Genomic DNA, 8346 nt, shown 5'->3' on the forward strand with positions numbered 1-8346 from the left:
CAGGGATCTTGGGGTCTCTGCTTGGCGTGGGCTGAGGCAGGCAGGGGGTCTCTGGATGGGAGGAGCTGATGCAGGCAGAGGTCTCGGAGTCTCCACTCCAGGTGGGCTGAGGCAGCCAGGGGTCTTGGGGTCTCTGCTCGGGGTGGGCTGAGGCAGGCAGGAGTCTGCTCGGGGTGGGCTGAGGCAGGCAGGGGTCTCTGGACAGGTGGACTGAGGCACACCAGGGTTTTGGAGTCTGCTCGGGGTGGGGCTGATGCAGGCAGGGGGTCTCGAGGTCTCTGCTCCAGGTGGGCTGACGCAGCCAGGGGTTTGGGGGTCTCTGCCCAGGGTGGGCTGAGGCAGGCAGGGGGTGTCCGGATGGGTGGACTGAGGCAGACTGGGGTCTTGGGGTCTCCGCTCGTGGTGGGGCTGATGCAGGCCGGGGTCTCTGGACAGGTGGACTGAGGCAGGCAGGAGTCTCTGCTCGGGGTGGGGCTGATGCAGTCTGGGGTCTCTGCTCAGGGGAATGCACTCTGGGGTGGTAAGGTGGTAGTTTTATTGTTGCCCTTGCCCGTAAGGTTTCTCTGACCCCAGCCAAAAGACTGCGGTGTGTGGGGCCCCTGGCTGGCCCTCGGGGCAGGAGCACCGATAATGAGGGAGATCAAGAGGGCCCCAGATCCCAGCTTGGCCCTGGCGTCTGTTCCAGCTGCCTTCTTCCCACTCTGCTCCCTCATATGGAAATAATATTGGACCTCATAAAAGATCCAGGTTCTTGTTTCAAATTATGAAACAAACATTCTCCTTGGATAATACCATGTCAAGCCACCAGTGAGGTTTTGAATTCCAACTTCAAGGGGAAGTTAAAATTAGTTCTAAACCATTGCATGTAAGTTTGTAATAAATTGGGGGCCGTATTCTGCTGCCAATTAAAAGTAACTGTTGGATCCATTTCTTGGAATTTTTTGAATTTATGCTTATTTTATGCCCTTCACAAAGTCTTAAAGTTGTGAACAAAACTATAAACTTCAAAAATAATTAATGCAATTTGATGACAATAAATAAACTTCAAAGTCCCACCAAAACCAGCAGAACCTCATCAAAGCAAAAGAAACAAGCTTGTTTCCAGCTCAGAGGTGAAGCGCTGCAGATGGCTGGCGTTTCATCTCGAGGGGAGGGTTGGGAAAGGCTGTGGAATGAGGGGTGTGGTTGGCGCTTTGTCCTCTCCCCACAGTAACAAAACTCTGTCATATGGAGACGCTTTGTGTCCAGATGGAGTACTTAATGTTTTTAATTTTCTAAACAGAGAAATGCCTCTTGGAGTAAGTAGACCTCAAACAATAATTTAGGAGTCCACATGGAGACACCTCCCAAAATGTAGCAACCTGGTATTAGGTTTTTGTCTTAGTTCTGCTACTTTTAAAAGCAATCAACTTCTGAACTTTTAGACGTTTCTGATAACTGCAGCTCCAGGCTTTGCCATGACAAATGTGCCTAAACAGAAATGGAAACCAGAACACTAAAAATATATTAAAAAGATGAGTCTGATTTTATGAGATATTGGTTAAAAAGCATACAGATTGATTGTAAATGTTTAGAATCTGGAACATTATGAGACCACGTCCTGTGTTTTATGGCTGGCTACTATTCTAGAAAACACGCAGAAATCATGGTTGTGATTTAGCACACACATAAACTGGGCAGTGGGCTGTTGCTTTAGTGGCCTCTGGCACCCCAAATCACCCAGCATCAAAGGCCCCCGGGACGCCTCCCAGCCTCTTCCTCTGGCCACGGAGGGGACTGCCCAAGGCCCCCGCAATGCCCTCCTTTCTCCGGCGGGAAGAACAATGCCCCCTTTCTCAGCGCCCGCCAGGAAGTGTCTCCATGACATCCACACACAAAGTCAATTCCGCAAAAACCGAATCACCCGCCCACATGTTATGTCTGTGTGGGGCTGAGCAGTTGTGGAGTCGCACCGCCAGGGACGCGAGGCTTTGATTATCACTGTCCTCCCAGACCAAGTGTCTCAACAGCACTCCTTGGATGTAACTTGGACTGGTTTTTCTTCCCCCAAGTTCGGAAGGCGAATACTGAGCCCTGGGGCCCTCACGGGATTGACTTCCCTCCTGAGGAAATGGGAACTTGAGGTCTCAGGACGCCTAGGCCTAGTCCACACTCACACCACAATCCCTCGCACTCACACACAACCCCTCACCCAAGCCTAGTCCACACTCATACCACAATCCCTCGCACTCACACCACAACCCCTCGCCCAGGCCTAGTCCACACTCACACCACAACCCCTCGCCCAGGCCAGGTGGGAGGACCTGTGTGGTGAGCGAGGAGGCCCCACGGTGGCCAGGAGCTCTTGGCTGAGGCCCAAAATCTCTCCTCTTTATGGCATCTGCTCTTGCCAGTGACCATTCACTCCACCAACATTTATTGAGCGCCCACTGTATACCAGGCACTGGGGTGGAAGTGAAGTCATCAGGAAGACAGTTCCTGCTGTAAAAGATCAGGGAGCTCAGAAGGAGAAAAGCAAAGAAAGGAGGGAGAGAAGGGTCGGTCCTCGCCCGCCTCTGCCCACCTCTGCCCGCCTGTGCAGCGGCCCTGCACTGCGCCCAGCATCTCCTGAACTGCTTCTGCTGCAGGAGGACCAGCACCATCCAGGGTCCCAGCCACAGCTGCTGCCCTTGAAAGCCCCTGTCCCACGCTGCAGTGGGAAACAGTGGAGCACACGGGTCTCTCTGTCCTCCCAGCCTGGCCTGGCAGTGGCCCTGAGCCCATGTGGATGGAGCCAGCCCCCTTCTGCTCCTGGGACTTGTCCCCTGGTGTCCTCGCTGGAAGTGGTGCTGATGGTGAGGGTTCTCCTTATCTCCTGGCTCCGTGTTCCCTTCTGGAGCGAGCCCCTCCCAGGCTGGCTTAGGTCTGGAGGTGCCAGGAGCCTGCTCACCCCTTCCTGGAAGCAAACTGAAGTGGTTTCGCTTTGAATCCTCCCTGTAATGTGGGGGCACCTGCTGGCTGCACACCCCAATCCCCTGTCATTATGACGTCAGGCCAGAGGAGTGTTGGGCTCTGCCAGGGTGGGGCAAGCTGGGTGCCCCCATCCCCAGTCAACCCGGAAGGGCTGCTCCTACCTCGGGCACATCCTGATGGCCGGTCGTGGGCACAGCTTCCCAGTCAGCAGCCCTCAACAGGTTCCTTGTCAGGAAGATCACACAACCCATCACACAATTGTGTGGCTTCAGACTTACCGTCATGGAGACAGAACTCAAACCTTCCTGGCTTCTCATCCGGCTCGCTTTTGACAAAGTGGGAAGGGGAGGTGGAGTTCCTGCGTGTGCGTGTATTGCGTGTGCGTTTGCATGTGCATGTGTCTGTGTGTGTGTGTGCATGTGCATGTGTGTGTTTGTGGGTGCATGTGTGTGCATGTGGGTGCATGTGTGTGCATGTATGTCCGTGCATGTGTGCATGTGTGTGCATGTGTGTGCATGTGTGTGTCTCCATGTGTGTGTCTCCGTGTGTGCATGTGTGTGTGCGTGTGTCTGTGTGTATGTCCATGTGTGCATGTGTGTGCATGTGTATATGTCTGAGTGTGCGTGTGTGTGCATGTGTCTCCATGTGTGCATGTGTGTGCATGTCTCTGTGTGTGCATGTGTGTGCATGTGTGTGTGCATGGGAATAGGAATACAGTTCTTCTGACACTTGCTATCCATTTGCTGTTATTTCACAGCCAGCCCACTTTCCTTTGTCACAAAGGCCACCAGATGAGGGATCATGGACACCTGGCTGTCAGGGGACAGTGAAGGCCACTGTGTAGCTGGGCTTTCTGGAGGCGTGGGGCTCCTGCAGGGAGTTATAGCTTAACCCAAAAAGGTGTCCTTGTCTGGGGTCCTGGCCTTCCTCAGTGCAGGCATCGTCTCGCCCACGTGCCCGCAGCTCCTCTGGCTTCCCTTCCCCTCTTTTCACCTCCTCTCAGCTCGCGAGGGCCTGGCGCCCACATTGCGGATTGTAACCAATTTGTCTGTTTCCCTTCTTCCAGACTGTGTCTCTTGGGGGTGGGAACAAGCACATTCCCCATTTCCTGAAGGAGACCCACAGGAACCTTCCGTAAGCCATGTCTTCAAATCCCGCCTTCCCAGAGCATGAGCCAGCCCCACCTGCTTCCACCCAAAACAGTGACCCACGCCTTCAGCTTACAGGGAAACAGTCACAGCGTTTAGAGCTTTTCTTCAAGAACTGCTTCTAAACCCAGTTTTACAAACTTTAATAAAGCGATTAAAAAAATCTGTGTGTCACGCACACATGGAGACACACACACACATGCACACACAGAGACACATGCAGAAAATGTGCTGGCCGTGGTGTGGAGAAAGGGGAACCCATGAGCACCTTTGGCAGGGAGGTAATGGTATGGAGGCTTCTTAGGAAACTAAAGACCCAGCTCCCACAGGGCCCAGAAATCTCACTGCCGGGCACCCATCCAAAGGAAAGAAGTCTATGGAGGGATGCCTGCGCCCTGGGTTTACTGCAGTCTAATCACAATAGCCAAGATGCGGAATTGGCCTGGGTGTCTGTCCATCAGCAGATGCGTGGACAGAGAAAACAAGGTGCGTGGACACCGTGGGTTACTCTCCAGCTAAAAAGAGCGAAATCCTGCCATTCTCAGCAGTGTGAATGGAACTGGAATGAAGCCCACGCTTCCCTCCTGTGGGAGCTGAGAGTGAGTCTCATGGAGTAGATTGGTGGCCATGGAGGCTGGGAAGGGAAGGGGGAGATGAAGGGCTGCAGGCATGCTGCCAGGTTGAAGAAATAGGACCTGTTGTTTGGTGGTACAGTAGGGTGACTATAGTTAATAATTTATCGTTTATTTCATAATAGCTAGAAGAGAGGATCTGGGATGTTCCTGACAGAAAAGAATGATCAACGCTCGAGTTTCCCTGAATTGGTCGTTAGATGTTATGTGCATGCATCACAATAGCACGCATACCTCATAAGTATGTACAACTGTTATGTATCCAAAAAATTAAAAATAATTTTAAAAGGTGGTCCTCCCTTGGGTCCTCTGGGAAGGATGGGAAGGGGAAAATCTGGAGTGGGGGCATGGGGACAGGGCGGCTGCCAGTCCGCCCGTGTGCCCCTGCTCTGACCACTACTTCCCTGCGTGCAGAGGGCCAGAAAGAGGAGCTGCAGGGGAAGTGGCCTGTGGGGGCCTGGCAGCCCCTGCCTCACTTCCTGGGACCTGACCCTCCCGCTGAGAGCTGTGCTCAGGCAGCCAGTGCCACCCCACATACTACAGGGTCCACCCAGGTCCAAGAGGGAAGGGCTGGTCCCCGTGCTGACTCCCACAGAAGAGGGTGGCCTGAGCCCAGGGCCTATGTCCACAGAGCCACCACCCTGGCCCATGGCGGCTCCTTCACGGGTGCTATGTTCTGGGGCTGGCCTTTCCCAGTCAGTGACGTTGGTATAATCGAGACGTGCTCTAGGTTTCACCACAAGGGGTGGCTCTGTGGCCTTCACTGGGGTCACAAGAGCCACAGCTGGAGGGTGGGCTCAGCATCTGGTCCTGGGCAAGGGACCAGCGCCCATGCTGAGGATGTGTGTGGAAGGAGTGAGTCCCTGGTGAAACCAGGAGTGTCAGGTGGGCAGCGGGGCCTCTGTGGAGAGCAGGCAACAGTGGGGCCGTGGAACTCCTGAGTCATGTCCCAGGCCGCTTCATGTCCTGAGCCCTAGTCCTCTTTCTCCAGCCACACAGCCCACATGTCCTCGCAGGGCGAAAGCTTCCTGAGGACCCAGCGGTCCAGGCCTGTGTGGCATAGCTGCCCAGAACCCCCAGCCTCCCATCTCCCAGGGCCTCCAGCTTCCCATGCTGAAAAACCCTGCCCGAGGTAAGGAGGTCCCAGAACCTGGGAACCACCAGGCCCCAGAGGAGGGGCCACTGCCTCGGCTCCATCCTGCTCTGTAGGAATGTGTTCCAGCCCTGCAGAGGGGCCTCTGGGGCAGCTCTCTCCTGGCCCTCTTTTCAAAGGAGAATTCAAATGGGCCCGGCTCCTGGGCCCCTGGTTTGCTGCCCCCAGAAACCCTTTTCCTTGAATAGCCTGTGGCCCTCAATCAGACCTTGTCATTTTCTGTTTAGACGCAAGTTTAGCTAGATTTGCCATAGCATTTTATGCAGCTCAAAATGTGATAGTTTCCCATTTTTAAAATTTTGATAAAATATACATAAACTTAAAATTTACCATCCAAATCATTTTTAAGTACACAGTTCAGTGGCATTATTATTCCATGCAACCATCACCAACAACCATTTCCAGAACATTTTCATTTTCCAAAACTGGAGCTCTGTCACCATAAGTGCTAACTCCCCATCCGCCTCCCCCAGACCCTGGCACCCACTGTTCTACCTTCTGTCTCTGTGGATTTGACAACCCCAGGGACCTCCTGTAAGTGAAATCATGCAGAATTTGTAGTTTTGTGACTGACTCATTTTACTCAGTATCACGTCCTCAGGGTTTGTTCATGTGGTAGCCTGTGTCAGAATCTCCTTCCTGTTAAGGGCTGAGCGATGGTCCATGTGTGAATGGACCACAATGCACGTACTCATTCATCCACTGATGGAGAAGGGCTGAGTGATGTTCCATTGTGTGAATAGACCACAATGTGTGTGCCCATTCTTACATCAGTGGAGAAGGGCTGAGAGACACTCCATTGTGTGAATAGACCACGTTGCACGTACCCATTCATCCACTGATGGAGAAGGGCTGAACGATGGTCCATGTGTGAATAGACCACGATGTGCGTGCTCATTCTTCCATTGATGGAGAAGGGCTGAGTGATGGTCCATTGTGTGAATAGACCACATTGCACGTACCCATTCATCCACTGATGGAGAAGGGCTGAGCGATGGTCCATGTGTGAATAGACCATGATGTGCGTGCTCATTCTTCCACTGATGGAGAAGGGTTGAGTGATGTTCCATTGTGTGAATGGACCACGATGCGCGTACCCATTCTTACATCGATGGAGAAGGGCTGAGAGACTCCATTGTGTGAATAGATAATGATGCATGTACCCATTCATCCATTGATGGAGAAGGACTGAGTGACACTCCATTGCGTGAATAGACCATGAGGCATGTACCCATTCATCCATTGATGGAGAAGGGCTGAGTGATGGTCCCATTGTGTGAATAGACCACCGTGTGTGCTCATTCTTCCATTGATGGAGAAGGACTGAGCGATGGTCCATTGTGTGAATAGACCACAATGTGTGTACCCATTCTTCCATTGATGGAGAAGGGCTGAGTGATGGTCCATTGTGTGAATAGATCACGTTGCATGTACCCATTCATCCATTGGTGGACACTGGGGTTGCATCCACCTTTCAGCTATTGCAAGTACTATTGCTATTAACATGGGTGTGCAAATGTCTGTTCTAGACCCTGCCTTCAATTCTTTTGGGTACGGACCCAAAGCGAAATTGCTGGATCATATGGCAGTTCTATTCGTAATTTTTTGAGGAGCTGCCATAATACTTTTCACAGCAGCTGCACTGTTTGACATTGCCAGGAAATGTGCACAAGGTTCCAGTTTCTCTACTTCCTCCCCAGCATGTATTATTATTGTTATTATTATTTCTTGCCTTCTAATGGGCATGAGGTTGCATCTCATTGTAGTTTTGATTGAGTTTCCCTCTTGATGAGTGAGGCTCAGCATCTTTTCATGGGCTCACTGCCATTTATAAAACCTTACATTTTAAAACACTTCCTGTTTGCTTCTGCTCATTTGTAAAAATACACCTTGTACGTTGACCTTGTACTCAATAACCTTGCTAAATGTATTAATTCTGAGGATCCATAGATTCGTTTGGATTTTCTACTGGCATGGTTGTGTTTTCGGCAAGTGCTAGTTTTATTTTGTGCTACTTCTTTTTCTCTTTTTTTTTTTTTTTTTTTTTTTGAGACGGAGTCTCGCTCTGTCGCCCGGGCTGGAGTGCAGTGGCCAGATCTCAGCTCACTGCAAGCTCCGCCCCCCGGGTTTACGCCATTCTCCTGCCTCAGCCTCCCGAGTAGCTGGGACTACAGGCGCCCGCCACCTCGCCCGGCTAGTTTTTTGTATTTTTTAGTAGAGACGGGGTTTCACCATGTTAGCCAGGATGGTCTCGATCTCCTGACCTCGTGATCCGCCCGTCTCGGCCTCCCAAAGTGCTGGGATTACAGGCTTGAGCCACCGCGCCCGGCCCTTTTTCTCTTTTTCTTACCTGTCAGCGGCCAGGACCCCAGCACCCTGCTGGGTGGACTTGGTGAGAGCCGACCAATCTCACGGAAGGCGCACCGTGTCTTCCCATCGTGCCTGCTGCAGGGCTTTGTAG

At 52.3% G+C, this 8346-nt stretch overlaps 1 long non-coding RNA gene across 3 annotated transcripts; it reads left to right on the plus strand.

The window, feature by feature from the left end:
• The first annotated feature begins 327 nt into the window (after nt 1–327).
• On the plus strand, nt 328–7910 carry LOC103884879. 3 transcript variants are annotated; one of them, XR_002522389.2, is made up of 4 exons: nt 330–3316; nt 3710–3852; nt 4019–4699; nt 4858–7910. It is a non-coding gene; the product is annotated as an uncharacterized LOC103884879 (long non-coding RNA). The 3 variants fall into 3 exon arrangements; XR_647696.4 differs by having other exon boundaries at nt 328–3316; nt 4019–7910; XR_647697.4 differs by having other exon boundaries at nt 328–3301; nt 4019–7910.
• Nucleotides 7911–8346: the final 436 nt, after the last annotated feature.

This window comes from Papio anubis, chromosome 5 (genome assembly GCF_008728515.1).
Source record: "Papio anubis isolate 15944 chromosome 5, Panubis1.0, whole genome shotgun sequence".
NCBI classification, from domain to species: Eukaryota; Metazoa; Chordata; class Mammalia; order Primates; family Cercopithecidae; genus Papio; species Papio anubis.